We start from the raw sequence: 23,446 nt of genomic DNA, 5'->3' as shown, positions 1-23,446 counted from the left end.
CCTCCAATTGCTGGCGGTAAATATGCTTGACAAGGATCAGATTTTCCAGAACTCCAGACTCCTCTCCTTGAACAGTAAGATGCCCCACTCCTGACATGACATGGCTTTTGTCATGGTTGTGGATTTCATCAGCTGGGCTGCCCAGGAGGCAGGTGAGGCCTGGGAATACATGGGGAATGCCTTTCCTGGAACAGGCAGGCCTCAATTTCAGGCATGCTCTAGGTAGCCTGATGGGCCCCTTCAGCACCTGCCCAGTCTTCATCCACCTGAATGTTGTTGTCACTCGGCCTCTTTCACCCCTGGTCACAGGTCGGAATAAGTAGTGACATCTTGATATGAAGAAACTGTCCATATTGGAGATATTAACTCGTGCCAGTTGGGCTCAGACCAACTGCTTTTTTATTCAATGAGAGAGAAATTTACGAGGGAAACCGGTGGTTCTGATAATTCTCCATCTCCAGGTCTTCACTCGATAACCCTGGCATGTAAGCCCTAAGTTTTTGAGACTCGGCAGAATATGTCTGAGCACATGGCTCTACTGTGCCCACCTCTCTGGACACATGTTTTCTCATTTTGTTCCTTCATACTGACTAGCAGGACTTTCTCCAATCCTCCAGCTCTTCCTAGCTCATCACTCAGACAGGGGAAGGAAGTGTGTTTATAAATAATGTTGCCCCATTTAAAAAGAAGAAGAAGGAGGAGGAGAAGAGGGAGAAAGCCAGATACTAACCACTGAATTCAGTTTGTAAGTTAAGCTAGAAGTTCTTTAAGATTCCAGAAGGTCTGTTCTTTTTTGTATTTATTGTTATTATATCCATTCTGGTATTTTCAGGGATTAGAGAGTTTTCCAGCCTTCCCAGATACAATTCAAGATGCTACATTGATGAACTGGACGTACAGGAAGCCGCATGATGAAGACCTTGGTACAGAAAGCACCGTGGAGATTGGCGCAAGCAAGGAGGAAACTAGTCTTTGACCTTCAGATGGAATAAAAGCTTCCACCTTAATCTAAGCTCAGGGGTCATTTTATCCCTTTACCTTTGAGTGCGTCACTCAGTTCCATGTGCTTCCAGGACAATGCTGTGGCAATTTCCCCGGCCTCCATCCTGTCTAAGCTCTTGTGACTGGGACAATGAAGAGCCTGGTGAAAGAAAAGTGTCCAGAGAGAAGGATGATTCCAGAAAATATGAAGAGGTTATGACATTATAGTTCACATGTGAGTTGTGTTTGATACGTCCAAGCGGAAACAGCCAGCAGAATTAGAAGGTGGTGGGAAACGAAGAGACGTGGTGGTCAAGCCCATCGCTCACACCCTGGAGCCACGCGTGAAGACGCTTGATGAACGTACACACAGTCTACAGATCTGTTAAATAAGCTTCTAGATACGGGTTAGTTTCTAACACTTGGTTTCTAAGTCTGTGGCCATTTGCAGAGACAGTCATGTCACGACAGGAACTGCTTCCTAGGGACAAAGATGTCCGCTCTGCTCATATTCACAAGGGACCCTGACCTGGTGAACCTCAATTCCTGTCTGAACCTTCCCTGGGCACCAGCCTTCTCTGCTGGGTCGCCTTCTCTCTTCTGGGGGGTGGGTAAGTCCTTAGAACACTAAGATCTCTCGTCATTTAATCTTTCCAGTAATTATTCTGTTCTTTTTTTTTTTTTTTTTTTTTTTCTATTTTCAAGTTCTGTCTCCCCACAGGACTCATAGAAGGTGGAGTCACTCAGTTTCCCAGATGTAAGAGCACAGAAAAAAACAGGCCGTGGCTTTGTGGTGTGATCCTGTTTCTGGCCATAGACCCCTTTACTGCGATCAACACTTGGGACAGGGCCTGGAGCTTCTGATTCCGTTTGAGAATGAGGCCATGGTAGATGATTCACGGTGCCTCAGACCTGATTTTCTGCAGGGGGCGGGGGGGGGCCCAAGGAGTATACCCCACTCTCCAGATCTAGCCTGCTGAGCTGGGGGACTCGGTTTTATGTTTCTGTGCCAACAACTAACTTAGCCACAGCATCACAGAGGCCCTTCCCTTCTGCACACAAAACATTCTGATTCTCCCCTCTCGTCGGCTCACAGAAGCTCTAAACGGAGGCCTTCCCTTATCCCTCATTATGCGAGGGACACAAGTGGGTTTGCAGAGATAAGCTATGATTCATGTATAGGGAAGACGGGGTTATTTCTTGAAACATGAGGACCGAAATGTTTGAAAATAAGGATGACTCAGGGTTTAGAAGTCCTTCTTGGGGGGCGCCTGGGTGGCGCAGTCGTTAAGCGTCTGCCTTCGGCTCAGGGCGTGATCCTGGCGTTCCAGGATCGAGCCCCACATCAGGCTCCTCCGCTGGGAGCCTGCTTCTTCCTCTCCCACTCCCCCTGCTTGTGTTCCCTCTCTCGCTGGCTGTCTCTCTCTCTGTCAAATAAATAAATAAAATCTTAAAAAAAAAAAGTCCTTCTTGGTGACAATTCAAGGGTCCCAAACTGGAAGTGGCTAGTCACACACTCAGGCCCCAGGGGCCAGTGACGGCTGTCCCGTATAAAAATATGCGATCACAAAACAGGTACAATCAACTTTAATAATACAGACGGTGGTTCTTTGAGAGTAGCTAACAGCAGGCTCTCCCCCTGTGGGTCTTACCTTCGTCTAAATGATTCAAACTGCTCTCCGGCTTCTCCCCTGCTGTCGGAAGTTTTCTGCGTCTAAGTCTCCACACAGTATGTGCCTGGAGAACATTTTTTTCCTGTTCTCCTGATGTTGTTAATGATGATGGTGATGATAATTTCAGCCGTTTTATTCAGCCCTTTTCCGACTTCAAAGGAATACACACCAATGGCTATCCTGACATCCACTCCCACATCTTCGCTCAAAAGGAATTCTTTCTCCAGAGTGACCTAACTCTTCAGAGTAACCGACGCTGTTCTGCCCTGCGCCCCGGCTCAAGCCCGCGGTTGGGAGTCCTCGAGGACGTCTCCAGCTGGCTGCCTTGGCACATCGGCATAGCTCCCTCGCGCACTTGCTATTCCTTCGCAAGAACTTCTGAAACAGCCAGTCGCCCCGATCCACTTATGCCCTCCGATGACCTCTCCCATTAACACCCTGCGTGTTGAGATCCGTACCTTCCACTATAAATTCTGTCGGATTCCCTAAGATAATCGTGGTCGTCATTCGGAGCCACTGGTTAGAACTATTTAGAGAGCAGTTTACTGACACTTCCCTGAAAACACCGTCGCTGCCCCTCAGCCCCAGTGGCTTTACTTCCTTTCTTATCCAACCACGAGGCAAGTCCTAATTTATGTCCATGTACCGGTTCTGCCGGTATTTTCATCCAGGTTACTTGTCTGACAACCTTACTGATGAACTTAGCTATCCACCATCTCTGTGCCAGGATTTTTTATTTGGTTCTTTTTCCAATCTGCTGAATCTATATCTATATCTATATCATCTATATCTATATCTATATCTATATCTATATCATCTATATCTATATCTATATCATCTATATCTATATCTATATCATCTATATCTATATCATCTATATCTATATCTATATCTATATCTATATCATCTATATCTATATCTATATCATCTATATCTATATCTATATCTATATCATCTATATCTATATCTATATCTATATCTATATCATCTATATCTATATCTATATCATCTATATCTATATCTATATCTATATCATCTATATCTATATCTATATCATCTATATCTATATCTATATCTATATCATCTATATCTATATCTATATCTATATCTATATCTATATCATCTATATCTATATCTATATCATCTATATCTATATCTATATCTATATCATCTATATCTATATCTATATCTATATCATCTATATCTATATCTATATCATCTATATCTATATCTATATCTATATATCATCTATATCTATATCTATATCATCTATATCTATATCTATATCTATATCATCTATATCTATATCTATATCTATATCTATATCATCTATATCTATATCTATATCTATATCATCTATATCTATATCTATATCTATATCATCTATATCTATATCTATATCTATATCATCTATATCTATATCTATATCTATATCATCTATATCTATATCTATATCATCTATATCTATATCTATATCATCTATATCTATATCTATATCTATATCTATATCATCTATATCTATATCTATATCTATATCATCTATATCTATATCTATATCTATATCATCTATATCTATATCTATATCATCTATATCTATATCTATATCATCTATATCTATATCTATATCTATATCTATATCTATATCTATATCATCTATATCTATATCTATATCTATATCATCTATATCTATATCTATATCTATATCATCTATATCTATATCTATATCATCTATATCTATATCTATATCTATATCATCTATATCTATATCTATATCATCTATATCTATATCTATATCTATATCATCTATATCTATATCTATATCTATATCTATATCTATATCATCTATATCTATATCTATATCTATATCATCTATATCTATATCTATATCTATATCTATATCATCTATATCTATATCTATATCTATATCATCTATATCTATATCTATATCTATATCATCTATATCTATATCTATATCTATATCTATATCTATATCTATATATCTATCTATCTCCCCAGTAAATCAACATACCATGTTATAGTAGCGTCGGGTGTACAATACAGTGATTCAGCAATTCTACACATGACCCAGTCCTCATCGTGATAAGTGGGCCCTTCAGCCCCAACACCTATTTCCCCCATCCCCCCACCCACCTCCCTTCCGGTGACCACCAGCTTGTTCTCTGTATTTGAGACTCTGTTTTTTTGTTTGTCTCTTTTTTCTTTGTTCATTTGCTCTATTTTATGATTACTCTTAGCCTAATAACATTTTCCAAGATCGTCTTTTATCTCTCCGTAGAGAGGAAATATGGTTGTTTCAGAGTCTGTCTGAACATTTTCACATCTGACATCTTTGTGGGGCTATTTTTGTCGTTTTTTTCTTTTTCTGCTCCTTCTCAGTCATGATGTTTGTATTTTCATGGTGTTTGTATTTTTCCTTATGAATCTGATTATCTTTGGCTTTGTGCCAGACACTAGATTTGCAGAAATAGGTTTTTGCTAGGATGGATGGATCTTCCTCCAAAGAGAATTTCATTTTGCTTCTGCCAAGTGCGTGAGGGTATAAACAACCTGGGGTTACCTGAATCAGAATTCAAGGCTTGAGGTGGCCTGGAGAACAGATGTATGTCTCGCTCATCTTTACTTTGAATCTGTTAACTCATGTCCATTTGGTACATTCTGGACTTTGATTTTTGTCTCCCTGGCTGGTGAGTCAGCCTCGTGAGCACTGGTCAGGGTAGGCAAATGACCCCAAAGGCAAAGAGACTGTTATGCTGTCTCCTCCAGCCACTGACCTTCTCCAAGATTCTAGTCTGGTGTCTCACACTATATTTTTGGGACAGTAATTAACTGAGGTTTTCGATGTTGTTATTTTACCCAACTATTTGGCTAACAACAGAAGGATTGATTTGAGCGCTCTTATTGGTAATTCTAGGGACTGAGGTCAAGGAATTTTATTTGGAATTTTAAATCAAAATTCATTAATGGCAGATTCTTAGTCTATAATTTCTTTGTATTTAACGTAAATGGCATGAGATGTTATACTTAAGCTTTAATTTCAACTAGAGAATGTTTTTTAAATGTAAAGGGTATTTATAATCAAATTGAGACATTTGTTTTTTTGTCATTTTATTATTGGAGTATTTATCATTGGAGTATTATTGGAGTACTTTTATGTTCTTTTTTACTTTTATCCCATAACCTCTGGCATGTCTTTGGACCATGTGGCAGGATGGGAAATAGAATAGGGAGTGAATATTTAGACTTGAGCAGAGAACATTTAATTGCCGCACTGTCGTGACATGTCTGAGCTGGTGTTTCATGAGTGCACCCAAGGGGCAGTGGTTGGAATTGGGAGAATAATTGACAAGTGGCTCCATCTTCCCCATTTAAACCCAGGCTCCTGAGACATCACTTTATTTCACATTCCCTATTTTGGGAGACTTCCCTAAAGGAATACTCCTGTTCTCTCTCTCTCTCTCTCTCTTTTTTTTTAGATTTTATTTATTTGCATGAGAGAGAGAGAGAGAGAGAGAGAACAAGCAGAGGGGATGGGCAGAGAGAGGGGGAGACTCAGGGTTCGATAGCAGAACCCAGGGATCACGACCTGAGCTGAAGGCAGATCTTAACAAACTGGGCCAGCCCGGCGGCCCAGTGATACTCCTGTTCTACTCTTCTTATTCCTTATCGACTTTTCTCTATGGGAAGGGAAATAAATGATCTCATTTAATTTCTTCATCTTTCTTTGGTCTTTCTTCATCTTTGTGCCTTCCTTCTGGTACCTAGAGATCGATTCCTTGGTGTTTTCTCAACAGGCAAGATTAGTGTAGAACTTTCTTTTTCATACAAAGTAGGCTGCAGTTTGGAGGAGAGAGAAAATGAGTTAAATTCTGACTCAGTATAGTGTGAGCCCATTGGGTTTCACATCTGAGCTCTGTTATTTACCAATATCAAAAAGGACATTATCAAGTCCACATGTCTGGCTCCAATGTCTAACTCTCAGTTCCATCTTAGGCCACAATAAGACAACATCAGCTGTTGACCTCTAATACTAACAAATCGTACACCCATACCCCTTGCACTCAGTGAAACAAAGCACAACTCACCTTGTGTCCTGACAAGAGAGCACATCGGTGCTGTTTCTTCCCATCGGCCACTAGGAGGCACTGTGGCTTAGCTGTCGTCTGGAGTCTAGAGGGGTTGAACTAGCTCCCTGGGAGGAGAGGGTTTAGGGGTTAAACCATGGCGCTGGGTTTAGATTTGGGGAGCTGCAGGTGCTTTGAATGCTGGCTGAGAAGGAAGGAATTAAAGACCAAGCCTTCTTCCTCTATTTCGTGGAGACGCTTTGGCTCTGGACCAGACTCTCAACGGCAGGGCAGGTCGTTTGTAGTGGTTTGCTGAAGGCGTGGGAGCTCACGGAGCTGGGGCTGGGGCAAGGCTTGCACGATCTGGCCTGGGGAAAGCTGAGCGTCAGAGAAATCTTAGTGAGCCTGACCCAAACCAGCCCCCCGACCAGCCCACCTGCTCCGTGGGTCCGCAGAGGGTAAAGCAGGGAGGCCCACCGATGCTACCTTGGACCACATCAGAGGGACCCTGGCCCCAGGGAGCTGGCAATCACAGGGACACCACCCGCAAATCTACTTTCCAAGCAGGGACTGGGGTGGACCAGAACAACAGAATCTCTCCCCAAGGTCTTCTGTTCTCACCAGGAAGATGCCACAACGTACGTTTGACTTTGCCATTTGCTCCAGACTCCCATGTGCCCCCGGAAGCAGATGATAACTGGGGATAAGAGATAAGAAGGTTTTGCCTTCTTGGACTGATTTCAAGTTCTTTCTATGTGATCGTCTATCAGTCTGTCCCCTGCAGCCTTACCTCGTATTCTGTACTGCCTCTGCTTGCCCTGGTCCCATGGATACGGGCATTTCTTCAATTCCTACTGCTGCTCTAACCAATTACCACGTTGTGTGACTTAAAAGAACACAGATTTGTTATCTTACAGTTTTGCAAGTCAGAAGTCCAACGTGGATCTAACTGGGTTAAAATCAAGGTGTTAGCAGGGTTCTAGAGGCTCTAGGAATATTGTTCTCTTGCCTTTTGCAGCCTCTAGGCCACTACCGTTCCTTGCCTCGTAGACACCTTCCATCTTCCAAGCCAGCGATGACCGGTCGAGTCTGTTCTCACACTGTATCACTCTGTCTCCGACTCTTCTTCCTCCTCCTTCCACACGTTAGGACCCTTGTGATTATATCGGGCCCACCTGAAAATTTCCGTATACACTCCCTATATTAAGGTCCACTGATCAGCAGCCTAAATTCCATTTGGAACGTCCATTCTCCCTTGTTACACCCACAATTCCAGGGATGAGATGTGGACATCTTTGGGGAGCCATCATTCTGTCTACCACACCTAGGTACAAGGTAACAAGGAAGGAACAAACAATGATCTTTTTGGAAACAGAATGATGGTTAGAGTTGTACACTCTGGATCCAAGAGAAACCAATAGATCCACAAGGGAAACAGGTACGTCAGGGAACATAATCCAGTCTGTAAAATATCGGCTCTTTAAAATTAGCGTGTGTAGGGGCACCTGGGTGGCTCAGTGGGTTAAGCATGTACCTTCGGCTCAGGTCATGATCACGGGGTCCTGGGATCAAGCCCCGCATCGGCCGCCTGCTCAGCAGGGAGTCTGCTTCTCCCTCTCCCTCTGCCCCTCCCTGCTCATGCTTTTTCTCTCTCTCTCACGTGCTCCCTCTCTCTCTCTCAAATAAATAAATAAATAAAGTCTTTTAAAAAATAATAAAATTAGCATGTGGTCCTCAGATTCAGAGAACTCAGTAGTATGTCTCTACGCTAACCACAAAATTCGGACTTGAACTGGTCCTTTTTCTTGATTAACAACTTAACTGACCAACCCAAAAGCAGGCTTCTCTCTGCTCTCCATAGCCTCTACCGTGAGTGGAAGTGGGTTTCTGGCATCAGACCCCTTTTAGAGGGAAAGCCACAGTGTTATTAATTTAAGAACAATGAGTTTTTCTAGGAGTAAGAATAATATTTAAATCAACTCGAGAGAATTTTATTTGCAAGTCTTCAAGAACGAGAAAATCCCCCACTTATTTCATGGCGGGGATAGAGAAATGGGGGAGATTCTACCCTGTGGGCTTTGGGAATTTAATAGAGCTCAGGGATAAATAAACTCAGAGAGGATTTTCGCTGCAAATAAGAGCTTTCAGATGGAGTCAGTTCTCAGGGCATCATTTCAGCCCCTGGAGCCCTCACAAGGCAGTTGGTGTTCTTGTTTTTCCTGGAAAGCTGCGAGCCTGACTCCTAACTAACTGGTGGACAGTTTGAGCATGCGTATAGGACCGGGAGCCATTAGCCTCCAGTGAGCAGAATATGAGAGCTTGCAGAGAAGCTGGCTTGGGGGAGACAATGAAGTTATCTGTAAATACTTGGGGTTTAGGTTCAAATGGGATAGTTGGCAGGCTCTGGCTGTGAAAATCTGTATCTCACGGCAACTGTAATTGGGTTCAGTTGTGCCTAATTCATCTCTCAGAGATGCAGCATCCTCTGCAGGGAGCTCCCGAGTTGGGGGTGGTGGCTTATTTAGTGATGTCACTGACAGATGCATCTTGTGGAGATAGATTGTCCCCAAACTCACAGCTCTGCTCATGCTCACAAGGGCCCTGGTCTGGGCTGTTCCACTTCTGCCTTCACCCTGCTATGGGCTCCCCGGCCCTCTGTCTCTTCGGGGTCCTTTGTCTCCTAGGGGTAGGTGAGTCCCCAGAATACGTCGCTTTCTCATTCTGGGTTTCCCTGTTGTGACTCCAATATTTTTCTGATTCTGTCCCCGGATTTTGTTCCCTTCCACAGAGTTTACCGTTGGCGGAGTCTTCCAGACGCCTGGGCACAAGGTGACAAAGATGGGACAAGAAGTAACCCTGAGATGCGAGCCTATTTCTGGTCACAGAGTCCTTTACTGGTACAGACAGACCTCGGGGCAGGGACCAGGGCTGCTGATCTACTTCAACGATCAAGATCCTGTGGATGATTCGGGGATGCCCAAGGAACGGTTCTCAGCAGAGATGCCTGAGAAAACATTCTCCACCCTGAAGATCAAGCCCACAGAACCCAAGGACTCAGCCACATACCTGTGTGCCAGCAGTGTAGACACAGCACTGCAGAGTCAGCCCCTCCCTGTGCAGAAACCCTCCAGCTTCCCCTTCGGCCTCCAGCCCCCAGCTGTCCTGAGTAAAGGTCTTTCCTGCTCCTTCACCAAGAGAAATGAGTGGGTTTGGGGGACCGACAAGGACAGAAAACGATACGGTATCAACAGAGAAAATCTTATGTAGGAAACAACTTAGGAAATGGCTTTCAGGGATTCCTCACAAGTTGTGAGCTCAGAACTCGCCACATGTCAGATACACTTAAATGACCCGCCCTGTGGATTTTCCTGGCTTTCTGCACTTGCCATCCCCATCTGAATGGTAGGTGCTGCTGATAAGCAATGTCTTCAGAACTCCTGAGTCCTCTTCATTCTCTTCTTTTTTTTTTATTTAAGATTTTATGTATTTATTTGACAGAGAGAGAGAGAGACAGCCAGCAAGAGAGGGAACACAAGCAGGGGGAGTGGGAAAGGAAGAAGCAGGCTCCCAGCGGAGCAGAAAGCCCGACATGGGGCTCGATCCCAGGACCCTGCGATCACGCCCCGAGCCGAAGGCAGCCTCTTAACGACTGAGCCACCCAGGCGCCCCCTCTTCATTCTCTTCTAACACTCGGTGTTCACAGAATTTCCCCACCCACCACAAGTTTTCCTGATTGTAACAGAAGCCTCTTCACTGTGATCTTGGACATTCTTTCTAACGTTAATGTAACTTAACATTTATGTGGGGCCTTTTCATTACGTTCAAAGAGCATCTCAAATACGGGTAAAGCAGAGATGTAATCCATGAGCTACAAGCTACCACTCCTGGAATCTTGGGGTTTACCAGTCTCCATCCTGCCTGAGGAGAGCCCTGGCCTGACTGAGGATGGACAGCAGAGGCCAGGGCCAGCCGGAGGCTGTGTGGGCCTCAGTGCTGATGGGGCCTCTTCAGCTGCCTGCTCTGGGACAAGAAACACGGGCTCCACACTGAATATCTCCAAGTGTGCAGATCTGTACACACTTACTTCGCCCTCTTTCCTCGTGACCCTACCTCCTGAACCTGTATTTTTCTTCTGACTTATGCTAGACATTTCCATTCCATTCTGCAATCCATTCGGAATGGTTCTGATTACTCTCTTCTGTGGTCTTATTTTAGGTGCTGATCCCTTCTCAGCCCTTATTGGAACATCTCGGGCAACTGGTGCAGAGACACCTGTATTCTGACTGCCCAAGGAGATTCGGGTTCGATGAGTTCTGCCATACAGCCAAATTCCCCTTGTTCTCCCTTTTTTTGCCATTCCAGGCGCCTGACTTTCAAGATGGAAACAGTGAACAATCAAATTCAGTTTCTGTTCTGCTTACGCTGAGACAGAACCTGCTTCCGTGTCTGATTTCAGTGTGTTCTTTGTCCTTCTGGCTCTTCCCTGCTGCTCCCTGACCCTTTTCCTTGCCAGTTCTAAAACCCAGCTCCTTGACACATATGACATCAGAATATGACCCTCGAGTGATGCACTTACTTCTTCCGTCCCCTTCACTTCTCCCCACCACAAATCCTATCATCAGTCTTGGTGACTTAATCGTCACATAGACAGTTTATACATTTATTAAATATGTCATCATGGGCACAATGACTTCATCTCTCATCGTTTCAATTTTCTCATCTTTAAAGCAGGAATAATCATTGTAAGTGCCTCATGGTCTCTTTTTAGAGATAAACTAATCCATGGAAAGTCCATAAAGGCTTTCAAGTCATGTAGCCATGTATTTTGACTGTGGTTGTAGATAAAACCCATATGCGAACAAAAGTGTAAAAGCAAAAGCAGGAGATAGATTCGCTGACCCCAAAATAATGGTTATATCATGGAGGGAAAGAAAGAACCAAAGGGGATGGTAAAGAGGGGCTTGATTTTATTTTCCATAATCTGTCTCTATTTAAATAATCTAAAACTAAGTGGCCAAATGTTGCAAAGTGTTCAATGTCAGTTATCAGAGCTGTATCTCATTAGGAGTTGAACAGACCATGGTCTCTGTGGTTCCTGCTTGTGTATCAAATCTTATGAATTGGTTAGTGTCTCTGAGTCATACCCAAGAGACTAATTCACCTATCCTTGGTAATTCGTGGACACGTAATTACAAATTCAACAACAGTCCTCTCCCAAAAATGTAATACAGAGACCTACTTGACTTCACAAGTAGAAAGGACATGTCCTTTTAATCTTCTATGTAGATTATTTGAATTGTACATCTGTACCATTCAACAGATTTGTTTGGGTTTAGTAATAGACCTCTTCCCGTCCCTACTCCTCAATTCAAGTGCAGAATATGTATGCTGGACTACGCAGCTGCAGGTGTGGGCTCTCCATTGTACAGAGAGCTATAAAACAGCAGCTACTCTGGTCTGGATATATTTTGAGATTCTGGTTGACGACAACCTTCCCATTTACTGTTAAGAGATTAAAAAATACAAGGTCAAATCTAATACAGAGTCTTTCAGACAGTGAGAACATACCTATTGAAAAAGTCTCATTACGTGGCTTGTCATGGGAGAATTTATATTTCCAAAACTCTTCTTGAAAGTCAGAGAGTGTGAGCTATCAGTAATTGGTGAGCTCCCAGACAGAAATCATTTATCGTATGTGATAGCAAGCATAAACTGGCCAGACCCTCTCTCTTGAAGACAAAGTAGTTAGGAGGGCTCTCAGGGAGAAATAAGTTAGATCGTGTACACACGAAGACCCAAAGTCAATCAACATAATTATTGCAAAAGCTTAGAGGACAAATAAAAGAGCTCTTGTGGCGGGAACAAAACGTCACAGTGAGTTTCATGGGCTAAGAGCATGGATGAAACATTACATACTGTCCTTCCTCTTTGTCGTCAGGATGGGAACAAAGGCAAACTATTTATAGTAGAAAGTTCTTCTATGGTTCTTACTATATGTTCAGCATCCTGCTAGAAGCTGAAACCATTCAATTAGTGTTCCATTCTACAGACAAGGAAATTGAAGAAATGTACGTAATTTTCCAACCGTCATATAGCTAAGAAATAATGGAAATGGGATTCAAACACAAGAAATTTGGGACCAGGTTCTTTTAAACCGTTTACAAAGTACTGCAAACAAAATTAAAAATACAGATTTACTCAACTGGAAGAAGAAAGAGATCTCCTTGGGAGAAGTGCTAAAATCTTGGGAGACTTTGTATTCTCATGTGAAAGGAAAAAGGGACCCTCGGGGCCAGGAAAGACAGATTTCGAGGGAAGAGGGAAAGTGTTGGGTTCAGTTACTCTCAAAGGAATTATTAGACGAGGGAGATATTTTCTTGATACTAAGGCAGATCAGATAACTAGGAATATGGTTAATAGAGAAGCTTAATAGAGGAAACCAGGCAGGATCTCAGAGGACTCATTTCATTGGAACACCTCCCCAAAAGATGAGAGTGGCATTCATAACCACACCTGTAAGAATGACTACATACAGTCTGGACAGTTTTGACAGGGGGATGCCTAGAAAGATCCATTGAAAATACTCAAATTATTCTGAGTGTCAGCTGTAGCCTGTGCCTTGAAAGAGCATGCCTATTACGGGTACAATATATGAATATAGTTATAAAATTGTGAATCTTAGGAGCGGCTTAGGAAAAATGAGGCATATTATAGGGGAAGCAGGCAAAACAATGAGAATACCTTGTAGATGCGATTACTCAGCCGAAGAAATTGGAGATATGCAATATTTGTTTTAATAGTGCTCGTCTTAGAAGACCCAGATGTCATTAATGTCACATCGCTCACTAGGGAGGATCGCAGAAATAACATCGAGACTCTATTAGAAAGATTAATGACTCGGATCAGGATGAAGACATAAAATTTAAAAATTGAGTTCGAGCGATTATTACTAACATCACTGTGTTTGAGAAGGAACAGGATGAATTCTAAACGCATTTTCAACTTTTGAAAACTCAACCTAATCTTTCTTAAAGGATTAGGTAAGAGCAAAGGGAAAAAATGATCGCATTCGCATCATTCTTGTAGAACTAAAAAGCTATAGTAGGAATAAATATGATTCAAGGCCTGGAACATTCCGTATTTGAGCAAAGAGAGTCAGTTGATGAAAAAAAGAAATGGAAGTGGACTTTCCTGGGCCCTCGCAGGGGATTTGATAATGAAAGTAATACATGTTCAGATCCAGGGCATCTCTGGGTGTTGGCATTTTATTATTGGTAGTTCATTATGACATCATTTCATTGGGGCACTGATCCTCTATTTTGTCGTCGTGGGAAATGCTGCAGGACAGATTGGGGAGGAAAGGGAGAATAGCTAATTCTCAGTTTTTCAGCCAGTGTGGACTTGGAGTTAATTACTCTACTGTCCTATCGTCTGAGACCCTGCTTAATTACAGAGCTGTGGTTCCGGGTGGGGGGGGGGGGTCCAAAGGAGCAGTGATGATATTGGAGGACATGCCTCCAGGTGGGAGCAGAACTGTCCCAACAGATGCTCATCGCGTGCTGCTCACAAGTGAAATGCTTGCATGCAACATTATTCACGCTCTGCGTCATGGGGGCGGGCCTCCAGAGCGGTGTCCCTGGCCACCTTCCCTCCCCTCGCTCTGCCGTGGGAGAGCTGAGTTAGCTGATGGTGACCTTTGAAAGGAAAGAGGCAAACAGGCTCAGATCATACCCTCCGGGCTTATTATATCTTTGTATTTGTCTGCCTGTGGGAAAGACACTTTCTGTTCTCCTGCCTTGAAATTACGGTAAAATCAGTAGGCAGACTATTCAGTAGGGAAGTCAGGGGTGCTGGTCTTTCAGTTCAGAGCAATGCTAGCGAGCCCACGGAGCTGCCCCTTTCAGCCCCACCTTTACCAGCACCAAAGCTGCCATTGGATTTCAGTTTCTCTGACTTCAATCTCTCTCTCAAATGTTTTCAGTCTTAGAAACAGGGGTTATTATTTTTGAACCCCTAAAATACCAACATCTGTAGGCACCCCCTCTGCGCCTGTACCCATGGAACACAGCTTAGGGTGCTTTGGGTCCTGACAAAAAAGGCTCATTTCCTTTTTTGACTCCTGCCCCAGTGGCCACCAGGAGGCACTGTGGTTCCACTACCACTCAGCGGCTCTGGGGAGATGCTGGGAGAGCCGCCTGGCAGTGAGCCTTAGTGAGAAGCTTTGGCTTGGTGGCTGAATCCTGACCTTGATTTGCAGACACTGGGTGAATGTTGGAGAGAGAAGGGAAGCACCCAGAGACTTCTATTCTTGTGCAAATGGGTGAAGACCAATAGGATGCTGGAACCTGCAGGCAAGCCTAGAATGGTTGCCAGGCAAAGGGTCCACATATACACACCACGGTAGCGGCATCAGTCCAAACTAAAGTAGTTTTTGTGTGTGTTGCGGAAAAACATGGAGAAGTGAACAAACACACGTGATCCCCACCCCCACCATCCCCCAACCCAAGTCCCGTGAACCCACAGAGGTGTGTGTTTCGGTGGGTCAAAGATGGACTGCAGAGATCATGGCCTGTTTTCTATGGAATGGGCCCTGCCCTGCACTGGGACAGGAGGGCGGGGTGGAGCACATTTCTGTGACGACATAATGATGGAAGCCCCTTCCTGACAGAAGTGCCTTGATAGAGAAGAGAATCTTGCTGTTCTCTAGGGTAATATAGATCATTGAGCCAGCTTTCTGTCAAGTTACTGAGAAATTTAGGAAATGAACCCGCAAGCCCATCTGTCTATGCTCTGTGGGCACCTCTGAGCCAGCACAGGATTTGGGGGGGCCAGGGGCTGCTTGGATAGAACTGTGTGCCCTGATAGAAGCAAAACAAAATAGCTACGGAGCCAGGAACATCGGAGAAGCTGTTGGAATCCCAGCCTGGTCCCATCCTACCGCAGGGGATGGGGTTGGGCAGGGGGTGAAGGCAGGGCCCTGAGGACAGCCAGACTATGTTCTAAGAGCGGCTCTGAACCTTCAGAAGTCCATAAATACATTAACATCACCGGGGCCTAGAGCGATTTCGAGCCTGACTTCTCTTTCCACTAAAGATCAGCGTGCTGAGGAAGGAGTTGGCCCGCTCACTTTCTGAACTTGTGAGATGCTCGCAGCTTCTCTGTTTTGTGACCTTGTGTATCCTGGAGGACATGGATGCTGGACGGGGGTAAGAAGGGCCCTGCTGGAATGCTACGCCCCGATTTCAGGGTGCGTCCCGTGTATCTCTGTTAATATTGTACCTCCTAAGCTCGGTGCTCAGCTCTGCCTTCATCACGGGCTGTGGGATGTTACCCTGAAACAGGTAAACACAGGACCGGGGAGGGAGCCCTGCTGATTCTCTACTGCTGAGAAAGTGTTACTATCATAACTTCCAAGTGGCTAAGCACACCTTTCTCCCTCACCTTGGCAGACTCCCAGTTTGGGAAGTTGGAGGAGCGCAGCTCTGCGTCGACAGCGGAAACCTGGAGCTAATGGGTTCCATCTTCTCTATGGACAAAAATCTTATTACTATTCATACCCAAGAACCAGGTCATCTTCCGGATTTCCATCCCCACCTCCAGCCAGAGCTTGTGGGTATTAGTTACCTTAGTAGAGGGAGAGAGTCAGGTGTTAATCGTTGAAGAACCTTGTAGAGCTTTGCTAGGCGTGAGAAGATGAGGATGAACTGGGAGTACTTTCCCGTGGATCTTCAAGGGGAGCTAAAGCTCTCGGTTATCATACATCATCCATACCAGTGCCTGTAGGGTTAATGCCAGTTTGAGCTTCACCGCAGAGGAGTAGACTGGGATCCCCTACACAGAGAAATGCAGTTACGGGAAGCACTGTGCTGTGGGCTACAGGGACTCACACAGCACAAGGGCATTGGTCCCTAGCCTTCACTAGGAATAACGTCTTCACAGTCCTGTCTCTTCCCAGGGCTTCCATTTAGGTCCCTTCCCAAAGAGTGCGGTGGCCAAGTCAACATGCTTCTAATTAAGCAAGGAATTATTTTGATTTTGTGTCTCGGAGATAGAGATGGCCCGGGAGAGGAAGAACGAAAGTCTTGAGATTTGAAAAGAAACTTATTGATGTCAGAATTTGTGGTGCTGGTGGCCCACCCAAGTGGAAATGTCCAGCAGACAGTGGATACATGACGCATGGGGAGGGCAGAGGGCCAGAGGCTCAGGGCTGTGATGGGTTCAGTTGAGGAAGGTGCTTTGAATGGGCCAAGCACATCCTGAAGTAGTTACCATCTAGTGCAGTGAATCTTCTGTAGAGAATTAATGCTCCCCTTCGGAAGGAGGTCCCATGACCAGTGACAGAGAGCAATTCCACTGTTGGGCAGCTCTCCACCTTGTGGAACGGAGAGGAACTAGGACGCCCCGCCCCTCTGCTCATGCCCACGAGGGCCTCATCCGGGTGAAGCCTCCGCCTGGCCACCCTGCCATGGCCACCAGGCTCCTCTGCTGTGTGACCCTTTGTCTCCTGGGAACAGGTGAGTCCCCAGAAATAAACAATCAGCATATTTAGATATTTCCGGCTATCATTCCATTTATGTTCTTTATTCTGTCCCCAAATTCTGTCCCTTTCCACAGAGTTTACAGATGCTGGAGTCATCCAGACGCCCGGGCACAAGGTGACAAAGATGGGACAAGAAGTAACCCTGAGATGCGAGCCTATTTCTGGTCACAGAGCCCTTTACTGGTACAGACAGACCTCGGGGCAGGGACCGGGGCTGCTGATCTACTTCAACGATCAAGATCCTCTGGATGACTTGGGGATGCCCAAGGAATGGTTCTCAGCAGAGATGCCTGAGAAAACATTCTCCACCCTGAAGATCGAGCCCACAGAACCCAAGGACTCAGCCACATACCTGTGTGCCAGCCGTGTAGACACAGCGCTGCAGAGTCAGCCCCTCCCTGTGCAGAAACCCTCCAGCTTCCCCTTCGGTCTCCAGCCCCCAGCTGTCCCGAGCAGTCTTTCGAAGCTTCTCCCCTGTCAGCACAAGGACGTGGTCTGGTGTTCGCCATGGCTCTGGAGAAGGCAAGAAGAGCTGCTTCTCAAGTTTCACAGTAGAAAACTTTTGGTAGGAAGACAATAGCGAATTGGTTTCTGGCATTCCTCACAAATTCTCACAGAAGGTAGCTGAGTCCAAGACTGAGGGCGAATGTCACCCACTGGGCTTTCAAGCGATTAAGCAAACTCAAAACCCTGCTGTCACATAGCCTCACGTAGCCTGGGTTCTCTTAAGTTAGTGGTCGAGGCTCCCTCCCCCCTTCGCCTTCAACAGAATGGTTACCCGGGCGTGGTTGTCTCCACAGACCCACCCGGCCCTTCCCATTTCTTCCAGCCCTCCTCGTTCTCAGTTTTCTGAAGAGTCTTCCTTAATTGTAGCTAAATTATTTTCCACACTCTCATTTTTTAAACTTTTCATTTAAAAATCACTGTAGGGTCACAGGAAGTTGCACGGTAGAACGAAGAGTTCGGTCACCCGTCATCCAGTTTCCACCCAGGGTCGCATCTTACATAATCATACTCAAGCTATCAAGACCATGAAGGTGATGTTGGGCACGAGTGTGAAAGCAGTTCTACATCATTCCCGTCACACGTGTAGGTTCACACAGCTGCCACCACAGTCAAGATGCAGAGCTGTTGCAACACCACAAGATCTCCCTTTATAATGTCACACACGCACACACACACATCACCCCTAACCCCCGGGAACCGCTGATCTATTCTCTATATCTATAATGTTGTCGCTTGGAGTTTTATGAATGGAATCATATAGTGGGTGACGTCTTGAGATGGGCTTGGTCTCCTCAGCATATCGCCGTTGAGATTCAGCCCCGTTGCTGCATTTATCCATAGTTCGTTTCCTTTATCGCTGGGTTGTGTTCCACAGCATGGAGGTACCCCGGTTCGTTTAGCCATTCATCAATGGCAGGACATTTTGGTGGTTTCTAGGTTTTTGACTATGACAATAAAGCTTCTGTATATAAACTTTTGTCCTCAGGGATCTGGGTGGACATAAGTTCTCATTTCTCTGGGATACATTTATGCCCAGGAGTGAGATTTCTGCGTTACCTGCTCAGTGTGTTCTTACCTTTGCAAGACACACCCAAATTATTCTCCAGAGTGGCTGTACCATGTGACCCTTCTAGAGATTGTTTATGCATTTGTTTATGAGAGAGAGAGAGTGCATGCACGTGTGTACGGGGGAGGGGCAGAGGGAGAGGGAGAAACAGACTCCCCGCTGAGCAGGGAGCCTGACATGGTGCTTGATCCCAGGACCCTGAGATCATGCCCGGACCTGAAGGCAGACACTTTGGATTCATTTCTTAATACAAGTCATTTCAACTTACATGTAACATTCCACTTTATTATTTCTACAACACACATGCAAAGAACTAAAAGACCCAGATGCTCTTTTCTTTGGATGTTTCTTCTTTTCAGAAATATTCGAATTCTTTCTATCCTTATCCGCTTGGGGGTCTGCCTCTTGAGTCTACTCGTCACTGGCTGCTGGTGTCTGATGCTGTGGCAGCCGTTCAGAAAGCTGTGAATCTGCTACAAACTGCCTGATTCATTAAAACACAGAGTTCCCAAGCAATGTCTCCCCCAAGGTAGTTTATTCAACCAGTTCCGAATGCACACCCTGACTTCTCTGGGCATGTCCTTGTCGGATCCAGGACCACAAACTCTTCTCTGGATTTTGCCTGAAATTCATAGACATTACCTTGCAGTTCATCCTGGTTGTGGTAATTCTCAAATTCCATAGTCTTATTTTTCACGGCTATTCCAATGGCAGCCCACATACATGTAAGATTGTAATACAGTCAGCAACGCTTTGGTGGCATTTGGCTCTAAGAGGTCTGTGTTTTAAGTTTCACTGGAAATTCAAGATCATGTGAATACTGTCCTAGGACCCCAAATTTACTGTCGTAATCCTAGATTTGCAGTTCCCAGATCCTGACTTTCCAGTGGAAATGGAGTGGTAAGGATTTTAGTTCCTCTTCCTGGCATTAATTAATGGTATTTTTGATTTGTGTGAGTGACCCTCATGGGCACTGGTGTCCCTTTTGCTTTTCATTATTGCTTCTCAAGCATTTCTTGTCTCTCCTACTGTAAAACTCCCAACATCTTGGATGGCTTGCAACACCTAGATGATACTGGGCTTCTCGGTTTCTTCATTTGCTCACTTCAGTGATCATTTCCTCCAATGCATCTCAGATACTCACATCCACTCTTTATATTCTAGACCTGTAATCACAAACAGTTTGAACCACCTCCAAAATTGCTCTCTCAAGCATCCTATTCTCTCCCCCGACCTCCTCTCCTTCCATCCCTGGTACTACCCTGCAGCAATTCTTCGACCCTATTAGAAACTGTAATACTTTGTACTTGACTTTTCTTCTTCTCCTTCTACTGTATGAATACTTTTCACACCTGGGCGGGGGTGATGTCTACTTTCTGCCTCTTTGAGTGGCACAGAGAATCTAAAAGGTTCCTGACTCTCACCAAGCAGCATTACAATTGTAGCCTGTGTCTTGAGGTCTGTAAGGCCATCTGAACATAGGAGGCCTGTAAACTTTTCTTTTATTAAAAGAATTGGTGTTTTTTAATGCTTGTTAGTTTCATCCGTCACTCATAGCTAAACTTTTTTTTTTTTTTTTTTTTAAGTAGTCTCCATGCTGGGTGAGTTCAATGCAGGGCCTGAACTTATGACCCTGAGATCAAGACCTGAGCTGGGATCAGAAGTCAGATGCTTAACCCACTGAGCCAGCCAGGTGCCCCCAATCATAGTCAACCTTTTGACGGCTACGAAAGCACCAAGAAAAGAAAAGTATGTTCCTAGAATGTATGATCTGATCTCCTTTATGTGTGTTGTGCTTCATTTCACAGGCTTGAAAAAGTTACAAGAAAACTAAATATGTATATTTATTTATTTTTGTAAGGATGATCAAGGTAAACTGTCAAAGGGAGCATAATTTGCATAGTATGTAAGGTTATTTAAGAAAAATTATATCAGTAGGGGCTCCTGGGTGGCTCAGTCCGTTTAGCATCCAACTCTTGATTTCGGCTGAGGTCATGATCCCAGGGTCATGAGATCGAGCCCCGGTGTGGGGCTCCCAATTCAGTGGGGAGTCTACTTGGGATTCTCTCTCTCCCTCTCTCTCCGTCCCTCCCCCAGCTCATGTGCTCACTCTCTCTCTCTCTTTCAAATAAAGAAACAAATCATTAAAAAAAGAAAAGAAGAATTAAATCAGTAAAAGTCCTTATTTTAGTTTATATACACTAGCATATGTTTGTTCAAGGAAGGAGGAAGCTGTAAAATGTACCTCTGAATATTTAGGATGAAGGTACAGAGGAAGAACAGGAAGAAGATAATTACCCTTGTCTTTATTCCAACTTTCTTTCTAAATTTAAAATACTCCTCTCCTCCTACACAATATATAGGTAATCTAAAAAGAAAAAGAAATTCACCAGTTAGAAGAGAAAAAAGAATTTATAGGCAGAGCAAGGAAGAGCCCAGGCTATGGGGACCTACCAGGTTTCAGACCAAATCTAGACCTCACAGTTGAGGCTGGCTTTTCAGTGCCCGTATGACAGAGATGACACAGGACCTATAATGACATCTCCTGCATTCATCCTGGAGCCTCCCAATGGCCACAGGCTTTATAGACTAAACGTTACTACAACACAAGGACCCTGAAATGCGGTTAGAAAACTAGGTATTTGGTCAGGCCTTAAAGTGTTAGAGAAAAGGGGAAAGTTAACAGAGAGAAATTGAAATTCCAGACTCTGTCTTACATGTTTGTGGAATCAAACATTACCCTTCCTGTGTGAAATGGAAACCATACGCTCAGAAACTGACAAAAAGGTCTATAACCATTGAAACTCTTGGGGACCCAACAGTAAGAAATTCATTATGGCCCTAGCCATGGGAAGCCTAGTGGACATCTGCTTCCACCCAAGAGGGGTTAACATGAGTCAGACTTAACCTCCAGCCTGAAACAGATAAGACAAACAAACATAATATATGAAACAACAGTTTTCAAAACATTATGAATCAGGCAACAAGAGATGGCGATCCCTAAGGGGTGGGAAACAACCAGGCTGAGCTCCATGGCCATCTACCTCGCTCCCTGGAGGGCGGCCATGATGGGACCCAGGAAGGGAAACATAGGCAGACCTGGTGAGCAAACTGAGTTCAGAGTCTGAGTTGGAAATACAGGGACTGTAGGAGAGAAGCTTCCAGACACTTTTCTACTGGCCACAAGGAGGCATTATGGTGTCACTGATAGCAGAGAGTTGTAGAGAATGTCCTTGATACTCTCTGAAGTGTGGGTATAAATAGAGGAATTGCAGGGCTCGACTTCTGTATTAAGGTAGGGGATAGTTTGAAGCCATCAGTCATCCCTTTGTGACACGCAGACAGCAAGACACAAAGATACCATCTCAACAGGTTTATAAATGATAGCTTAGCCAAAGCTCTTCCTGTGTTGAGGAAGCTCGGACCTGCCTTCTGGGTGTAAGAAATGAGGAGTGAGAGGCCCGGATGAACATGGGGCAGATATAGGAAGAGGGGCAATAAGAGGCGGCACCACACGGGATCTGGCCAAGCCCGGGTTCTGCTGCCAAGCCGGAAGCTGGGTGTAATAGCACAACAAGGAGTGACCCTTGTCCTGGTGAAGCCAACTGCAGACGATCATCACCATCGGCAGGTCTACCCGTCAGGGACCAGGGACTCCGCACCCCCATCTCTCCACCCAGACATCAGAGTCTGGAGCAGACAGACGCCCGGCCCCTGTGGTGGGCCTGCCGTGGCTCCCGGGCTGCTCCACTGTGCGGCCTTTCGTCTCCTTGGAGCAGGTGAGTCCTGGTCAGAAAGGAAGTCTTTTGACCAAAGCTCTCTTGTCCTCAGTTTTGGACCCTTCTTTTATGACAGCAAGATCAGTCTCCTTCTCGACTCTGCCTCTATGTTTTCTTTCTCTCTCTGCAGGTCACATGGGGGCCATGGTCATCCAGATCCCAAGACACCAGATTACAAGGGTGGGAAAACCAGTGACTCTGAGCTGTTCTCAGAATCTGAAACATGATTCCATGTATTGGTACCAATAGAAGCTGAGCCAAGCCCCAAAGCTGCTGCAGTACGACTATGATACAGACCTGAACAAAGAAGCAGACACCTCGGATAGCTTCCAATCCAGCCGGCACACCACTTCTTTCTGTTCTCTCAACATCCGCTCGGCAGGCTTGGGGGACTCAGCAGTGTATCTCCGTGCCAGCAGGAAAGACACAGAGCTACAGTGTTCCCGCTCCTCTGTGCGTAAACTTCTCTGTTTCCTGGGTCCAAGATCCGTCTCTAACCATCCCACCTGCTTGTCCTACAGCAACAGTGGGAAGTGGGTTTATGGCTGTCATCACCTGTCTGTAGACAGAAGTTGGGCAGAAACCTACGAAAACCACTGACAGGTAGGCCAAGAAGGGAAAAGTGGTTACACTCACCCGGGCGTTCAGTTTGTGGTATTTTCCTAGGATCACCTTAGTCACCCATTCTGCACTCTTCAGTACATAAATAGGAACTTTTTTTTAGTTGTTTTGTTTTTTAATATAAGTTGGAGACCTGGAAATATGATACAGGGCAGGCCTGCCCCGATGAGAGGTGGCCCCACTCTCATGAATCCTTG

This window comes from Ursus americanus, chromosome 3 (assembly GCF_024610735.1).
Source record: "Ursus americanus isolate L20-20 chromosome 3, mUrsAme1.1.p, whole genome shotgun sequence".
NCBI lineage: Eukaryota > Metazoa > Chordata > Mammalia > Carnivora > Ursidae > Ursus > Ursus americanus.
This window is presented reverse-complemented; position numbering follows the sequence as displayed.